We start from the raw sequence: 17,255 nt of genomic DNA, 5'->3' as shown, positions 1-17,255 counted from the left end.
CCACGGAGCAGCGCATGCACATGCGATGGGTGCCTACACAGCTGGCTTGCTTGTCTGTGGGGAAAGGCGAGATGGGTCAGGGCCTGGGTTCCTGAGGGGCTGAGAATCAAGGCAGGGATAGAAGAAAGGGGACAGGCCCACATCTCCTGAACCCACGCCGGCGCCCACTCACCTTTGTGGAAAATACGATTGAAAAGTGCCCGCAAGAATCTCTTCAGATGCCTCCAGAGTTGAGGGAAGAAGGGGAGGGGGGAGGCCGGGAGCAGGGTGAGCCCTGAAATCCAACCCTTGTCCTGTCACACCCCAGCAGCCCTCCCACCTCAGCCCCTTCAAGACCCCAGGGCTCCCCCAACCGCGCTGCACAGATCCTGCCCTGACCATAGTCACCATGTTGATCCCCACGTTGAGCAAGATGAAGCTGACCGGGATCAGAAGAATTGAGTATCCTTGCTCCTGGCATTTCCTGGGGATGGGGCCAGTGAACGGCTCGGCTCGGTAGTAGTTTCGCTCACCCATGGCCGTTGGTCCCAGGACTGCCTGGGCCCTCTGCCCTCCAGTTTTAACTGGGAGCCAGACTGGGTCATAATGTGGCAGGTGGTGAGGTCACAGTGAGGGAGGGGGATGAAAAGGAGGGCCCAGAGTGGCATTCCCTGGTAACCAGGGTCAGGTAAGCTGAGCCTGGACAGTCAAACAGGGCCTGGTGGCCGGCATACATCCCCTCGAGCGGTCATTCATTCGCTCACCGCCCGCTGACTCACTTGTTCAAATGACACATTGCGTCTCTTGGCCCCTCTTGAGACTAGGAAGACCTCGGCCTCAGAGGCCTGCTGAAGGCCTGGCTGGAGTCCAGAGCCTCAGCCTTCTTCATGCCCTTCACTGGGCCTGGAGCTGGACCTGCCCAGATGTGGAATCTCCCAGTTTGGAAGCAACGTCTTGTATGAGGCTCTCTGTGGACAGGGACAGCTGAGACACAGAGGAGGTGCCCAGAGACCAGGGGTTTGGAGTCTGCAGCTGCAGATGTACTTAGTGCATGGTATAGGACCAGGAGGGGCCTGCTGGCAGAACTGTGGCCACTAAACCAAAGGGACCCTCAGGCCAAGAAGGGGACACTGGCTTCTTATTGCAGGAAGCCAAGCGCAGGGACCCAGGCTGGCAGAAGGAGTGGCGCTTCCAAGCCACAGACCACCAATGTTTCCTGGACTCTGGCGCTCTTTATTCCTCTCTCCATGCCCTGCCGCCCCCTGCCCCTGCCCCCATTTGCTGCTGGTAAGTTCATTTTCCCAGTCTGGCTCCCGTGCAGAGAGGGCCTGGAGGCCGAGGTGGAAGGTAGCAGCGAGTTGGCCCGCGCTTGGCCCTCCTGCGGTTGCCGCTTCAGCACCAGACTGTGATACACCTGGTAGTTGGCATTGCCTCCCGGGTTCCGGCTGAGTGGCATGAAGGTGGGCGGGGGTGGAGGGTGCTCGGTAGCCTGGACGTCGGGCAGGAGGTGAGAGGGGCGGAGGAGCAGCGCTGAGCTGGGAGCCGGGGCCCGCTGGTCCGAGGCCTCGGCCAGTACCGTGAGGGAGGCGGAGGTGGCCACAGGGCGCCGCAAGGGCAGGATCTCAGCCCATTCGGCCAGCGGGTGCCGCACCTCGTGGGGATCGCGGGAGTAATCCAAGTGTCCCGTGGAGGGATGCAGGCTGCGGTTGGACTCGCTGTGAGCACAGCTGGGGAGGCTACGTCTGTGGGCCGGTGGGGTGTCGCGCTACCAGGCTTCGGGCCGGTAGACCCGAGGCACCAGAGCGGATGGAGGCTCAGAGCCCTCCAGACCCAGACTCCGCCATGGGCCCAGTTGCCGTCATTTCGGCCCGCGAGCCCCTCGACCTGCACCTGGCCGCCCCCACCGGCGCCCAGCCCCGGCGCCGCCACCTGTGTGCCGGTGTGTCCCTCCACAGCTCCCTCCGACAAAAGCCCCCCCACACCCCGCCCCTCTGGCGTGTAACCGCGGCCGGGTGCGGGAGCGGGATCGAGGGCAGGGGCCGCTTCCCCGGGCCTGCCGGCCACCAGGGGCGGGGTCCTGAGCTCGGCGGGGGGTGTGGGGGCAAGGGTGGCCTTGCCGGGGCTGAGGGGCCGTGGCGACTCAATGGTGGCTCCCGGTGGCTTCGGGCCGGCTGCTGTCGGGCAGGAGGGCCGGCCCGGGCTGCGGCCGGGCTGCGCCTAGCGCCGCGTGGGCGGGCAGGGCCGATGCCCAAGGGACCGCGGGCCCCGGGCCCTGAAGCCTCCGGGGCCACGTCCCTGTGAGCGACGTGCGGGATCTTGGGCGGGGCGCCAAGCGCCGAAGGGTTTGCTGGGTCACGGCCGCCCTGGGCTGGGAGGTGGTCGCCAAACCCTCCGCCGCCGCCCGATACCCGAGACCTCCGTTCCCCCTGCCTGGGCGGGCGAGGGGGCCCTGTCGGGGCGGGCTGGCCGCCAGGCTGGCGTTAAGGCGCCAGCGCCAGCGAAACTGGGCCTCAAGAGGCCGCCCGCGGCCCCCCGCCCCCGTCTACGGCCATACCACCCTGAACGCGCCCGATCTCGTCTGATCTCGGAAGCTAAGCAGGGTCGGGCCTGGTTAGTACTTGGATGGGAGACCGCCTGGGAATACCGGGTGCTGTAGGCTTTTTGCCTCCCGCTCCGCCCGCCTTCTCCTTTACTCGCCCGCGGCGGGGGCCGCCGGCTCCGCCCCCGCCGGGCCCCGCTGCAGGCCCCACCTCCTCAGGCCCCTCCCACCACGGCGCGCGCCGGCGGGGGCGCTCCCCGCCGGCCCGGCCGGCCAGGCGGCCAGAAGGCGGCCCTGGAAGGCAGCCGCACCCCAGACGCTCCCGGGGTGGCTGGCCCGGACCCAGACTCCGCCGCGGGCCCAGTGGCCGTCCTTTCGGCCCGCGAGCCCCTCGACCTGCACCTGGCCGCCCCCACCGGCGCCCAGCCCCGGCGCCGCCACCTGTGTGCCTGTGTGTCCCTCCACAGCTCCCTCCGACAAAAGCCCCGCCCCACCACCACCCCGCCCCTCTGGCGTGTCACCGCGGTTGGGTGCTGGAGCGGGATCGAGGGCAGGGGCCGCTTCCCCGGGCCTGCCGGCCACCAGGGGCGGGGTCCTGAGCTCGGCGGGGGGTGTGGGGGCAAGGGTGGCCTTGCCGGGGCTGAGGGGCCGTGGCGACTCAATGGTGGCTCCCGGTGGCTTCGGGCCGGCTGCTGTCAGGCAGGAGGGCCGGCCCGGGCTGCGGCCGGGCTGCGCCTAGCTCCGCGTGGGCGGGCAGGACCGATGCCCAAGGGACCACGGGCCCCGGGGCCTGAAGCCTCCGGGGCCACGTCCCTGTGAGCGACGTGCGGGATCTTGGGCGGGGCGCCAAGCGCCGAAGGGTTTGCTGGGTCACGGCCGCCCTGGGCTGGGAGGTGGTCGCCAAACCCTCCGCCGCCGCCCGATACCCGAGACCTCCGTTCCCCCTGCCTGGGCGGGCGAGGGGGCCCTGCCGGGGCGGGCCGGCCGCCAGGCTGGCGTTAAGGCGCCAGCGCCAGCGAAACTGGGCCTCAAGAGGCAGCCGTCGGCCCCCGCCCCCGTCTACGGCCATACCACCCTGAACGCGCCCGATCTCGTCTGATCTCGGAAGCTAAGCAGGGTCGGGCCTGGTTAGTACTTGGATGGGAGACCGCCTGGGAATACCGGGTGCTGTAGGCTTTTTGCCTCCCGCTCCGCCCGCCTTCTCCTTTACTCGCCCGCGGCGGGGGGGCCGCCGGCTCCGCCCCCGCCGAGCCCCGCTGCAGGCAGTAGTCAAGGTGGTTTACCTGCCCGAGCAGGAAGCTTGGGCGACGGCAGAAGTGGGAAGAAACTCTTGAGCACAGGTTCTTGGGATCCACGGAGCAGCGCATGCACATGCCATGGGTGCCTACACAGCTGGCTTGCTTGTCTGTGGGGAAAGGCGAGATGGGTCAGGGCCTGGGTTCCTGAGGGGCTGAGAATCAAGGCAGGGATAGAAGAAAGGGGACAGGCCCACATCCCCTGAACCCACGCCGGCGCCCACTCACCTTTGTGGAAAATACGATTGAAAAGTGCCCGCAAGAATCTCTTCAGATGCCTCCAGAGTTGAGGGAAGAAGGGGAGGGGGGAGGCCGGGAGCAGGGTGAGCCCTGAAATCCAACCCTTGTCCTGTCACACCCCAGCAGCCCTCCCACCTCAGCCCCTTCAAGACCCCAGGGCTCCCCCAACCGCGCTGCACAGATCCTGCCCTGACCATAGTCACCATGTTGATCCCCACGTTGAGCAAGATGAAGCTGACCGGGATCAGAAGAATTGAGTATCCTTGCTCCTGGCATTTCCTGGGGATGGGGCCAGTGAACGGCTCGGCTCGGTAGTAGTTTCGCTCACCCATGGCCGTTGGTCCCAGGACTGCCTGGGCCCTCTGCCCTCCAGTTTTAACTGGGAGCCAGACTGGGTCATAATGGGGCAGGTGGTGAGGTCACAGTGAGGGAGGGGGATGAAAAGGAGGGCCCAGAGTGGCATTCCCTGGTAACCAGGGTCAGGTAAGCTGAGCCTGGACAGTCAAACAGGGCCCGGTGGCCGGCATACATCCCCTCGAGCGGTCACTCATTCGCTCACCGCCCGCTGACTCACTTGTTCAAATGACACATTGCGTCTCTTGGCCCCTCTTGAGACTAGGAAGACCTTGGCCTCAGAGGCCTGCTGAAGGCCTGGCTGGAGTCCAGAGCCTCAGCCTTCTTCATGCCCTTCACTGGGCCTGGAGCTGGACCTGCCCAGATGTGGAACCTCCCAGTTTGGAAGCAACGTCTTGTATGAGGCTCTCTGTGGACAGGGACAGCTGAGACACAGAGGAGGTGCCCAGAGACCAGGGGTTTGGAGTCTGCAGCTGCAGATGTACTTAGTGCATGGTATAGGACCAGGAGGGGCCTGCTGGCAGAACTGTGGCCACTAAACCAAAGGGACCCTCAGGCCAAGAAGGGGACACTGGCTTCTTATTGCAGGAAGCCAAGCGCAGGGACCCAGGCTGGCAGAAGGAGTGGCGCTTCCAAGCCACAGACCACCAATGTTTCCTGGACTCTGGAGCTCTTTATTCCTCTCTCCATGCCCTGCCGCCCCCTGCCCCTGCCCCCATTTGCTGCTGGTAAGTTCATTTTCCCAGTCTGGCTCCCGTGCAGAGAGGGCCTGGAGGCCGAGGTGGAAGGTAGCAGCGAGTTGGCCCGCGCTTGGCCCTCCTGCGGTTGCCGCTTCAGCACCAGACTGTCATACACACCTGGTAGTTGGCATTGCCTCCCGGGTTCCGGCTGAGTGGCATGAAGGTGGGCGGGGGTGGAGGGTGCTCGGTAGCCTGGACGTCGGGCAGGAGGTGAGAGGGGCGGAGGAGCAGCGCTGAGCTGGGAGCCGGGGCCCGCTGGTCCGAGGCCTCGGCCAGTACCGTGAGGGAGGCGGAGGTGGCCACAGGGCGCCGCAAGGGCAGGATCTCAGCCCATTCGGCCAGCGGGTGCCGCACCTCGTGGGGATCGCGGGAGTAATCCAAGTGTCCCGTGGAGGGATGCAGGCTGCGGTTGGACTCGCTGTGAGCACAGCTGGGGAGGCTACGTCTGTGGGCCGGTGGGGTGTCGCGCTACCAGGCGTCGGGCCGGTAGACCCGAGGCACCAGAGCGGATGGAGGCTCAGAGCCCTCCAGACCCAGACTCCGCCATGGGCCCAGTTGCTGTCCTTTTGGCCCGCGAGCCCCTCGACCTGCACCTGGCCGCCCCCACCGGCGCCCAGCCCCGGCGCCGCCACCTGTGTGCCTGTGTGTCCCTCCACAGCTCCCTCCGACAAAAGCCCCGCCCCACCACCACCCCGCCCCTCTGGCGTGTCACCGCGGTTGGGTGCGGGAGCGGGATCGAGGGCAGGGGCCGCTTCCCCGGGCCTGCCGGCCACCAGGGGCGGGGTCCTGAGCTCGGCGGGGGGTGTGGGGGCAAGGGTGGCCTTGCCGGGGCAGAGGGGCCGTGGCGACTCAATGGTGGCTCCCGGTGGCTTCGGGCCGGCTGCTGTCGGGCAGGAGGGCCGGCCCGGGCTGCGGCCGGGCTGCGCCTAGCGCCGCGTGGGCGGGCAGGACCGATGCCCAAGGGACCGCGGGCCCCGGGCCCTGAAGCCTCCGGGGCCACGTCCCTGTGAGCGACGTGCGGGATCTTGGGCGGGGCGCCAAGCGCCGAAGGGTTTGCTGGGTCACGGCCGCCCTGGGCTGGGAGGTGGTCGCCAAACCCTCCGCCGCCGCCCGATACCCGAGACCTCCGTTCCCCCTTCCTGGGCGGGCGAGGGGGCCCTGCCGGGGCGGGCCGGCCGCCAGGCTGGCGTTAAGGCGCCAGCGCCAGCGAAACCGGGCCTCAAGAGGCCGCCCGCGGCCCCCCGCCCCCGTCTACGGCCATACCACCCTGAACGCGCCCGATCTCGTCTGATCTCGGAAGCTAAGCAGGGTCGGGCCTGGTTAGTACTTGGATGGGAGACCGCCTGGGAATACCGGGTGCTGTAGGCTTTTTGCCTCCCGCTCCGCCCGCCTTCTCCTTTACTCGCCCGCGGCGGGGGCCGCCGGCTCCGCCCCCGCCGGGCCCCGCTGCAGGACCCACCTCCTCAGGCCCCTCCCACCATGGCGCGCGCCGGCGGGGGCGCTCCCCGCCGGCCCGGCCGGCCAGGCGGCCAGAAGGCGGCCCTGGAAGGCAGCCGCACCCCAGACGCTCCCGGGGTGGCTGGCCCAGACCCAGACTCCGCCGCGGGCCCAGTGGCCGTCCTTTCGGCCCGCGAGCCCCTCGACCTGCACCTGGCCGCCCCCACCGGCGCCTAGCCCCGGCGCCGCCATCTGTGTGCCGGTGTGTCCCTCCACAGCTCCCTCCGACAAAAGCCCCGCCCCACCACCACCCCGCCCCTCTGGCGTGTCACCGCGGTTGGGTGCTGGAGCGGGATCGAGGGCAGGGGCCGCTTCCCCGGGCCTGCCGGCCACCAGGGGCGGGGTCCTGAGCTCGGCGGGGGGTGTGGGGGCAAGGGTGGCCTTGCCGGGGCTGAGGGGCCGTGGCGACTCAATGGTGGCTCCCGGTGGCTTCGGGCCGGCTGCTGTCAGGCAGGAGGGCCGGCCCGGGCTGCGGCCGGGCTGCGCCTAGCTCCGCGTGGGCGGGCAGGACCGATGCCCAAGGGACCACGGGCGCCGGGGCTTGAAGCCTCCGGGGCCACGTCCCTGTGAGCGACGTGCGGGATCTTGGGCGGGGCGCCAAGCGCCGAAGGGTTTGCTGGGTCACGGCCGCCCTGGGCTGGGAGGTGGTCGCCAAACCCTCCGCCGCCGCCCGATACCCGAGACCTCCGTTCCCCCTGCCTGGGCGGGCGAGGGGGCCCTGCCGGGGCGGGCCGGCCGCCAGGCTGGCGTTAAGGCGCCAGCGCCAGCGAAACTGGGCCTCAAGAGGCAGCCGTCGGCCCCCGCCCCCGTCTACGGCCATACCACCCTGAACGCGCCCGATCTCGTCTGATCTCGGAAGCTAAGCAGGGTCGGGCCTGGTTAGTACTTGGATGGGAGACCGCCTGGGAATACCGGGTGCTGTAGGCTTTTTGCCTCCCGCTCCGCCCGCCTTCTCCTTTACTCGCCCGCGGCGGGGGGGCCGCCGGCTCCGCCCCCGCCGAGCCCCGCTGCAGGCAGTAGTCAAGGTGGTTTACCTGCCCGAGCAGGAAGCTTGGGCGACGGCAGAAGTGGGAAGAAACTCTTGAGCACAGGTTCTTGGGATCCACGGAGCAGCGCATGCACATGCCATGGGTGCCTACACAGCTGGCTTGCTTGTCTGTGGGGAAAGGCGAGATGGGTCAGGGCCTGGGTTCCTGAGGGGCTGAGAATCAAGGCAGGGATAGAAGAAAGGGGACAGGCCCACATCCCCTGAACCCACGCCGGCGCCCACTCACCTTTGTGGAAAATACGATTGAAAAGTGCCCGCAAGAATCTCTTCAGATGCCTCCAGAGTTGAGGGAAGAAGGGGAGGGGGGAGGCCGGGAGCAGGGTGAGCCCTGAAATCCAACCCTTGTCCTGTCACACCCCAGCAGCCCTCCCACCTCAGCCCCTTCAAGACCCCAGGGCTCCCCCAACCGCGCTGCACAGATCCTGCCCTGACCATAGTCACCATGTTGATCCCCACGTTGAGCAAGATGAAGCTGACCGGGATCAGAAGAATTGAGTATCCTTGCTCCTGGCATTTCCTGGGGATGGGGCCAGTGAACGGCTCGGCTCGGTAGTAGTTTCGCTCACCCATGGCCGTTGGTCCCAGGACTGCCTGGGCCCTCTGCCCTCCAGTTTTAACTGGGAGCCAGACTGGGTCATAATGGGGCAGGTGGTGAGGTCACAGTGAGGGAGGGGGATGAAAAGGAGGGCCCAGAGTGGCATTCCCTGGTAACCAGGGTCAGGTAAGCTGAGCCTGGACAGTCAAACAGGGCCCGGTGGCCGGCATACATCCCCTCGAGCGGTCACTCATTCGCTCACCGCCCGCTGACTCACTTGTTCAAATGACACATTGCGTCTCTTGGCCCCTCTTGAGACTAGGAAGACCTTGGCCTCAGAGGCCTGCTGAAGGCCTGGCTGGAGTCCAGAGCCTCAGCCTTCTTCATGCCCTTCACTGGGCCTGGAGCTGGACCTGCCCAGATGTGGAACCTCCCAGTTTGGAAGCAACGTCTTGTATGAGGCTCTCTGTGGACAGGGACAGCTGAGACACAGAGGAGGTGCCCAGAGACCAGGGGTTTGGAGTCTGCAGCTGCAGATGTACTTAGTGCATGGTATAGGACCAGGAGGGGCCTGCTGGCAGAACTGTGGCCACTAAACCAAAGGGACCCTCAGGCCAAGAAGGGGACACTGGCTTCTTATTGCAGGAAGCCAAGCGCAGGGACCCAGGCTGGCAGAAGGAGTGGCGCTTCCAAGCCACAGACCACCAATGTTTCCTGGACTCTGGAGCTCTTTATTCCTCTCTCCATGCCCTGCCGCCCCCTGCCCCTGCCCCCATTTGCTGCTGGTAAGTTCATTTTCCCAGTCTGGCTCCCGTGCAGAGAGGGCCTGGAGGCCGAGGTGGAAGGTAGCAGCGAGTTGGCCCGCGCTTGGCCCTCCTGCGGTTGCCGCTTCAGCACCAGACTGTCATACACACCTGGTAGTTGGCATTGCCTCCCGGGTTCCGGCTGAGTGGCATGAAGGTGGGCGGGGGTGGAGGGTGCTCGGTAGCCTGGACGTCGGGCAGGAGGTGAGAGGGGCGGAGGAGCAGCGCTGAGCTGGGAGCCGGGGCCCGCTGGTCCGAGGCCTCGGCCAGTACCGTGAGGGAGGCGGAGGTGGCCACAGGGCGCCGCAAGGGCAGGATCTCAGCCCATTCGGCCAGCGGGTGCCGCACCTCGTGGGGATCGCGGGAGTAATCCAAGTGTCCCGTGGAGGGATGCAGGCTGCGGTTGGACTCGCTGTGAGCACAGCTGGGGAGGCTACGTCTGTGGGCCGGTGGGGTGTCGCGCTACCAGGCGTCGGGCCGGTAGACCCGAGGCACCAGAGCGGATGGAGGCTCAGAGCCCTCCAGACCCAGACTCCGCCATGGGCCCAGTTGCTGTCCTTTTGGCCCGCGAGCCCCTCGACCTGCACCTGGCCGCCCCCACCGGCGCCCAGCCCCGGCGCCGCCACCTGTGTGCCTGTGTGTCCCTCCACAGCTCCCTCCGACAAAAGCCCCGCCCCACCACCACCCCGCCCCTCTGGCGTGTCACCGCGGTTGGGTGCGGGAGCGGGATCGAGGGCAGGGGCCGCTTCCCCGGGCCTGCCGGCCACCAGGGGCGGGGTCCTGAGCTCGGCGGGGGGTGTGGGGGCAAGGGTGGCCTTGCCGGGGCAGAGGGGCCGTGGCGACTCAATGGTGGCTCCCGGTGGCTTCGGGCCGGCTGCTGTCGGGCAGGAGGGCCGGCCCGGGCTGCGGCCGGGCTGCGCCTAGCGCCGCGTGGGCGGGCAGGACCGATGCCCAAGGGACCGCGGGCCCCGGGCCCTGAAGCCTCCGGGGCCACGTCCCTGTGAGCGACGTGCGGGATCTTGGGCGGGGCGCCAAGCGCCGAAGGGTTTGCTGGGTCACGGCCGCCCTGGGCTGGGAGGTGGTCGCCAAACCCTCCGCCGCCGCCCGATACCCGAGACCTCCGTTCCCCCTGCCTGGGCGGGCGAGGGGGCCCTGCCGGGGCGGGCCGGCCGCCAGGCTGGCGTTAAGGCGCCAGCGCCAGCGAAACTGGGCCTCAAGAGGCCGCCCGCGGCCCCCCGCCCCCGTCTACGGCCATACCACCCTGAACGCGCCCGATCTCGTCTGATCTCGGAAGCTAAGCAGGGTCGGGCCTGGTTAGTACTTGGATGGGAGACCGCCTGGGAATACCGGGTGCTGTAGGCTTTTTGCCTCCCGCTCCGCCCGCCTTCTCCTTTACTCGCCCGCGGCGGGGGCCGCCGGCTCCGCCCCCGCCGGGCCCCGCTGCAGGACCCACCTCCTCAGGCCCCTCCCACCACGGCGCGCGCCGGCGGGGGCGCTCCCCGCCGGCCCGGCCGGCCAGGCGGCCAGAAGGCGGCCCTGGAAGGCAGCCGCACCCCAGACGCTCCCGGGGTGGCTGGCCCAGACCCAGACTCCGCCGCGGGCCCAGTGGCCGTCCTTTCGGCCCGCGAGCCCCTCGACCTGCACCTGGCCGCCCCCACCGGCGCCTAGCCCCGGCGCCGCCATCTGTGTGCCGGTGTGTCCCTCCACAGCTCCCTCCGACAAAAGCCCCGCCCCACCACCACCCCGCCCCTCTGGCGTGTCACCGCGGTTGGGTGCTGGAGCGGGATCGAGGGCAGGGGCCGCTTCCCCGGGCCTGCCGGCCACCAGGGGCGGGGTCCTGAGCTCGGCGGGGGGTGTGGGGGCAAGGGTGGCCTTGCCGGGGCTGAGGGGCCGTGGCGACTCAATGGTGGCTCCCGGTGGCTTCGGGCCGGCTGCTGTCAGTCAGGAGGGCCGGCCCGGGCTGCGGCCGGGCTGCGCCTAGCTCCGCGTGGGCGGGCAGGACCGATGCCCAAGGGACCACGGGCGCCGGGGCCTGAAGCCTCCGGGGCCACGTCCCTGTGAGCGACGTGCGGGATCTTGGGCGGGGCGCCAAGCGCCGAAGGGTTTGCTGGGTCACGGCCGCCCTGGGCTGGGAGGTGGTCGCCAAACCCTCCGCCGCCGCCCGATACCCGAGACCTCCGTTCCCCCTGCCTGGGCGGGCGAGGGGGCCCTGCCGGGGCGGGCCGGCCGCCAGGCTGGCGTTAAGGCGCCAGCGCCAGCGAAACTGGGCCTCAAGAGGCAGCCGTCGGCCCCCGCCCCCGTCTACGGCCATACCACCCTGAACGCGCCCGATCTCGTCTGATCTCGGAAGCTAAGCAGGGTCGGGCCTGGTTAGTACTTGGATGGGAGACCGCCTGGGAATACCGGGTGCTGTAGGCTTTTTGCCTCCCCCTCCGCCCGCCTTCTCCTTTACTCGCCCGCGGCGGGGGGGCCGCCGGCTCCGCCCCCGCCGAGCCCCGCTGCAGGCAGTAGTCAAGGTGGTTTACCTGCCCGAGCAGGAAGCTTGGGCGACGGCAGAAGTGGGAAGAAACTCTTGAGCACAGGTTCTTGGGATCCACGGAGCAGCGCATGCACATGCCATGGGTGCCTACACAGCTGGCTTGCTTGTCTGTGGGGAAAGGCGAGATGGGTCAGGGCCTGGGTTCCTGAGGGGCTGAGAATCAAGGCAGGGATAGAAGAAAGGGGACAGGCCCACATCCCCTGAACCCACGCCGGCGCCCACTCACCTTTGTGGAAAATACGCTTGAAAAGTGCCCGCAAGAATCTCTTCAGATGCCTCCAGAGTTGAGGGAAGAAGGGGAGGGGGGAGGCCGGGAGCAGGGTGAGCCCTGAAATCCAACCCTTGTCCTGTCACACCCCAGCAGCCCTCCCACCTCAGCCCCTTCAAGACCCCAGGGCTCCCCCAACCGCGCTGCACAGATCCTGCCCTGACCATAGTCACCATGTTGATCCCCACGTTGAGCAAGATGAAGCTGACCGGGATCAGAAGAATTGAGTATCCTTGCTCCTGGCATTTCCTGGGGATGGGGCCAGTGAACGGCTCGGCTCGGTAGTAGTTTCGCTCACCCATGGCCGTTGGTCCCAGGACTGCCTGGGCCCTCTGCCCTCCAGTTTTAACTGGGAGCCAGACTGGGTCATAATGGGGCAGGTGGTGAGGTCACAGTGAGGGAGGGGGATGAAAAGGAGGGCCCAGAGTGGCATTCCCTGGTAACCAGGGTCAGGTAAGCTGAGCCTGGACAGTCAAACAGGGCCCGGTGGCCGGCATACATCCCCTCGAGCGGTCACTCATTCGCTCACTGCCCGCTGACTCACTTGTTCAAATGACACATTGCGTCTCTTGGCCCCTCTTGAGACTAGGAAGACCTTGGCCTCAGAGGCCTGCTGAAGGCCTGGCTGGAGTCCAGAGCCTCAGCCTTCTTCATGCCCTTCACTGGGCCTGGAGCTGGACCTGCCCAGATGTGGAACCTCCCAGTTTGGAAGCAACGTCTTGTATGAGGCTCTCTGTGGACAGGGACAGCTGAGACACAGAGGAGGTGCCCAGAGACCAGGGGTTTGGAGTCTGCAGCTGCAGATGTACTTAGTGCATGGTATAGGACCAGGAGGGGCCTGCTGGCAGAACTGTGGCCACTAAACCAAAGGGACCCTCAGGCCAAGAAGGGGACACTGGCTTCTTATTGCAGGAAGCCAAGCGCAGGGACCCAGGCTGGCAGAAGGAGTGGCGCTTCCAAGCCACAGACCACCAATGTTTCCTGGACTCTGGAGCTCTTTATTCCTCTCTCCATGCCCTGCCGCCCCCTGCCCCTGCCCCCATTTGCTGCTGGTAAGTTCATTTTCCCAGTCTGGCTCCCGTGCAGAGAGGGCCTGGAGGCCGAGGTGGAAGGTAGCAGCGAGTTGGCCCGCGCTTGGCCCTCCTGCGGTTGCCGCTTCAGCACCAGACTGTCATACACACCTGGTAGTTGGCATTGCCTCCCGGGTTCCGGCTGAGTGGCATGAAGGTGGGCGGGGGTGGAGGGTGCTCGGTAGCCTGGACGTCGGGCAGGAGGTGAGAGGGGCGGAGGAGCAGCGCTGAGCTGGGAGCCGGGGCCCGCTGGTCCGAGGCCTCGGCCAGTACCGTGAGGGAGGCGGAGGTGGCCACAGGGCGCCGCAAGGGCAGGATCTCAGCCCATTCGGCCAGCGGGTGCCGCACCTCGTGGGGATCGCGGGAGTAATCCAAGTGTCCCGTGGAGGGATGCAGGCTGCGGTTGGACTCGCTGTGAGCACAGCTGGGGAGGCTACGTCTGTGGGCCGGTGGGGTGTCGCGCTACCAGGCGTCGGGCCGGTAGACCCGAGGCACCAGAGCGGATGGAGGCTCAGAGCCCTCCAGACCCAGACTCCGCCATGGGCCCAGTTGCTGTCCTTTTGGCCCGCGAGCCCCTCGACCTGCACCTGGCCGCCCCCACCGGCGCCCAGCCCCGGCGCCGCCACCTGTGTGCCTGTGTGTCCCTCCACAGCTCCCTCCGACAAAAGCCCCGCCCCACCACCACCCCGCCCCTCTGGCGTGTCACCGCGGTTGGGTGCGGGAGCGGGATCGAGGGCAGGGGCCGCTTCCCCGGGCCTGCCGGCCACCAGGGGCGGGGTCCTGAGCTCGGCGGGGGGTGTGGGGGCAAGGGTGGCCTTGCCGGGGCAGAGGGGCCGTGGCGACTCAATGGTGGCTCCCGGTGGCTTCGGGCCGGCTGCTGTCGGGCAGGAGGGCCGGCCCGGGCTGCGGCCGGGCTGCGCCTAGCGCCGCGTGGGCGGGCAGGACCGATGCCCAAGGGACCGCGGGCCCCGGGCCCTGAAGCCTCCGGGGCCACGTCCCTGTGAGCGACGTGCGGGATCTTGGGCGGGGCGCCAAGCGCCGAAGGGTTTGCTGGGTCACGGCCGCCCTGGGCTGGGAGGTGGTCGCCAAACCCTCCGCCGCCGCCCGATACCCGAGACCTCCGTTCCCCCTGCCTGGGCGGGCGAGGGGGCCCTGCCGGGGCGGGCCGGCCGCCAGGCTGGCGTTAAGGCGCCAGCGCCAGCGAAACTGGGCCTCAAGAGGCCGCCCGCGGCCCCCCGCCCCCGTCTACGGCCATACCACCCTGAACGCGCCCGATCTCGTCTGATCTCGGAAGCTAAGCAGGGTCGGGCCTGGTTAGTACTTGGATGGGAGACCGCCTGGGAATACCGGGTGCTGTAGGCTTTTTGCCTCCCGCTCCGCCCGCCTTCTCCTTTACTCGCCCGCGGCGGGGGCCGCCGGCTCCGCCCCCGCCGGGCCCCGCTGCAGGACCCACCTCCTCAGGCCCCTCCCACCACGGCGCGCGCCGGCGGGGGCGCTCCCCGCCGGCCCGGCCGGCCAGGCGGCCAGAAGGCGGCCCTGGAAGGCAGCCGCACCCCAGACGCTCCCGGGGTGGCTGGCCCAGACCCAGACTCCGCCGCGGGCCCAGTGGCCGTCCTTTCGGCCCGCGAGCCCCTCGACCTGCACCTGGCCGCCCCCACCGGCGCCTAGCCCCGGCGCCGCCATCTGTGTGCCGGTGTGTCCCTCCACAGCTCCCTCCGACAAAAGCCCCGCCCCACCACCACTCCGCCCCTCTGGCGTGTCACCGCGGTTGGGTGCTGGAGCGGGATCGAGGGCAGGGGCCGCTTCCCCGGGCCTGCCGGCCACCAGGGGCGGGGTCCTGAGCTCGGCGGGGGGTGTGGGGGCAAGGGTGGCCTTGCCGGGGCTGAGGGGCCGTGGCGACTCAATGGTGGCTCCCGGTGGCTTCGGGCCGGCTGCTGTCAGTCAGGAGGGCCGGCCCGGGCTGCGGCCGGGCTGCGCCTAGCTCCGCGTGGGCGGGCAGGACCGATGCCCAAGGGACCACGGGCGCCGGGGCCTGAAGCCTCCGGGGCCACGTCCCTGTGAGCGACGTGCGGGATCTTGGGCGGGGCGCCAAGCGCCGAAGGGTTTGCTGGGTCACGGCCGCCCTGGGCTGGGAGGTGGTCGCCAAACCCTCCGCCGCCGCCCGATACCCGAGACCTCCGTTCCCCCTGCCTGGGCGGGCGAGGGGGCCCTGCCGGGGCGGGCCGGCCGCCAGGCTGGCGTTAAGGCGCCAGCGCCAGCGAAACTGGGCCTCAAGAGGCAGCCGTCGGCCCCCGCCCCCGTCTACGGCCATACCACCCTGAACGCGCCCGATCTCGTCTGATCTCGGAAGCTAAGCAGGGTCGGGCCTGGTTAGTACTTGGATGGGAGACCGCCTGGGAATACCGGGTGCTGTAGGCTTTTTGCCTCCCCCTCCGCCCGCCTTCTCCTTTACTCGCCCGCGGCGGGGGGGCCGCCGGCTCCGCCCCCGCCGAGCCCCGCTGCAGGCAGTAGTCAAGGTGGTTTACCTGCCCGAGCAGGAAGCTTGGGCGACGGCAGAAGTGGGAAGAAACTCTTGAGCGCAGGTTCTTGGGATCCACGGAGCAGCGCATGCACATGCCATGGGTGCCTACACAGCTGGCTTGCTTGTCTGTGGGGAAAGGCGAGATGGGTCAGGGCCTGGGTTCCTGAGGGGCTGAGAATCAAGGCAGGGATAGAAGAAAGGGGACAGGCCCACATCCCCTGAACCCACGCCGGCGCCCACTCACCTTTGTGGAAAATACGATTGAAAAGTGCCCGCAAGAATCTCTTCAGATGCCTCCAGAGTTGAGGGAAGAAGGGGAGGGGGGAGGCCGGGAGCAGGGTGAGCCCTGAAATCCAACCCTTGTCCTGTCACACCCCAGCAGCCCTCCCACCTCAGCCCCTTCAAGACCCCAGGGCTCCCCCAACCGCGCTGCACAGATCCTGCCCTGACCATAGTCACCATGTTGATCCCCACGTTGAGCAAGATGAAGCTGACCGGGATCAGAAGAATTGAGTATCCTTGCTCCTGGCATTTCCTGGGGATGGGGCCAGTGAACGGCTCGGCTCGGTAGTAGTTTCGCTCACCCATGGCCGTTGGTCCCAGGACTGCCTGGGCCCTCTGCCCTCCAGTTTTAACTGGGAGCCAGACTGGGTCATAATGGGGCAGGTGGTGAGGTCACAGTGAGGGAGGGGGATGAAAAGGAGGGCCCAGAGTGGCATTCCCTGGTAACCAGGGTCAGGTAAGCTGAGCCTGGACAGTCAAACAGGGCCCGGTGGCCGGCATACATCCCCTCGAGCGGTCACTCATTCGCTCACCGCCCGCTGACTCACTTGTTCAAATGACACATTGCGTCTCTTGGCCCCTCTTGAGACTAGGAAGACCTTGGCCTCAGAGGCCTGCTGAAGGCCTGGCTGGAGTCCAGAGCCTCAGCCTTCTTCATGCCCTTCACTGGGCCTGGAGCTGGACCTGCCCAGATGTGGAACCTCCCAGTTTGGAAGCAACGTCTTGTATGAGGCTCTCTGTGGACAGGGACAGCTGAGACACAGAGGAGGTGCCCAGAGACCAGGGGTTTGGAGTCTGCAGCTGCAGATGTACTTAGTGCATGGTATAGGACCAGGAGGGGCCTGCTGGCAGAACTGTGGCCACTAAACCAAAGGGACCCTCAGGCCAAGAAGGGGACACTGGCTTCTTATTGCAGGAAGCCAAGCGCAGGGACCCAGGCTGGCAGAAGGAGTGGCGCTTCCAAGCCACAGACCACCAATGTTTCCTGGACTCTGGAGCTCTTTATTCCTCTCTCCATGCCCTGCCGCCCCCTGCCCCTGCCCCCATTTGCTGCTGGTAAGTTCATTTTCCCAGTCTGGCTCCCGTGCAGAGAGGGCCTGGAGGCCGAGGTGGAAGGTAGCAGCGAGTTGGCCCGCGCTTGGCCCTCCTGCGGTTGCCGCTTCAGCACCAGACTGTCATACACACCTGGTAGTTGGCATTGCCTCCCGGGTTCCGGCTGAGTGGCATGAAGGTGGGCGGGGGTGGAGGGTGCTCGGTAGCCTGGACGTCGGGCAGGAGGTGAGAGGGGCGGAGGAGCAGCGCTGAGCTGGGAGCCGGGGCCCGCTGGTCCGAGGCCTCGGCCAGTACCGTGAGGGAGGCGGAGGTGGCCACAGGGCGCCGCAAGGGCAGGATCTCAGCCCATTCGGCCAGCGGGTGCCGCACCTCGTGGGGATCGCGGGAGTAATCCAAGTGTCCCGTGGAGGGATGCAGGCTGCGGTTGGACTCGCTGTGAGCACAGCTGGGGAGGCTACGTCTGTGGGCCGGTGGGGTGTCGCGCTACCAGGC

The 17,255-nt window shown here is 68.0% G+C and overlaps 8 non-coding genes across 8 annotated transcripts; all 8 read left to right on the top strand.

Moving 5' to 3' along the window:
• The first annotated feature begins 2,519 nt into the window (after positions 1-2,519).
• Positions 2,520-2,638, top strand: LOC137213962 (5S ribosomal RNA). Its single transcript, XR_010938580.1, has one exon. It is a non-coding gene; the product is annotated as a 5S ribosomal RNA (ribosomal RNA).
• Positions 2,639-3,575: 937 nt separating this feature from the next.
• On the top strand, positions 3,576-3,694 carry LOC137213960 (5S ribosomal RNA). Its single transcript, XR_010938578.1, has one exon. It is a non-coding gene; the product is annotated as a 5S ribosomal RNA (ribosomal RNA).
• A 2,702-nt stretch (positions 3,695-6,396) lies between these two features.
• Positions 6,397-6,515, top strand: LOC137213959 (5S ribosomal RNA). Its single transcript, XR_010938577.1, has one exon. It is a non-coding gene; the product is annotated as a 5S ribosomal RNA (ribosomal RNA).
• A 937-nt stretch (positions 6,516-7,452) lies between these two features.
• Positions 7,453-7,571, top strand: LOC137213958 (5S ribosomal RNA). The gene has a single exon (XR_010938576.1). It is a non-coding gene; the product is annotated as a 5S ribosomal RNA (ribosomal RNA).
• A 2,702-nt stretch (positions 7,572-10,273) lies between these two features.
• On the top strand, positions 10,274-10,392 carry LOC137213957 (5S ribosomal RNA). Its single transcript, XR_010938575.1, has one exon. It is a non-coding gene; the product is annotated as a 5S ribosomal RNA (ribosomal RNA).
• Positions 10,393-11,329: 937 nt separating this feature from the next.
• LOC137213956 (5S ribosomal RNA) lies at positions 11,330-11,448 on the top strand. The gene has a single exon (XR_010938574.1). It is a non-coding gene; the product is annotated as a 5S ribosomal RNA (ribosomal RNA).
• A 2,702-nt stretch (positions 11,449-14,150) lies between these two features.
• On the top strand, positions 14,151-14,269 carry LOC137213955 (5S ribosomal RNA). The gene has a single exon (XR_010938573.1). It is a non-coding gene; the product is annotated as a 5S ribosomal RNA (ribosomal RNA).
• A 937-nt stretch (positions 14,270-15,206) lies between these two features.
• Positions 15,207-15,325, top strand: LOC137213954 (5S ribosomal RNA). The gene has a single exon (XR_010938572.1). It is a non-coding gene; the product is annotated as a 5S ribosomal RNA (ribosomal RNA).
• Positions 15,326-17,255: the final 1,930 nt, after the last annotated feature.

Source organism: Pseudorca crassidens, chromosome 19 (genome assembly GCF_039906515.1).
Source record: "Pseudorca crassidens isolate mPseCra1 chromosome 19, mPseCra1.hap1, whole genome shotgun sequence".
NCBI lineage: Eukaryota > Metazoa > Chordata > Mammalia > Artiodactyla > Delphinidae > Pseudorca > Pseudorca crassidens.
Note: the sequence above shows the minus strand (reverse complement) of the source record. Positions and strands in the feature narration are given on the sequence as shown.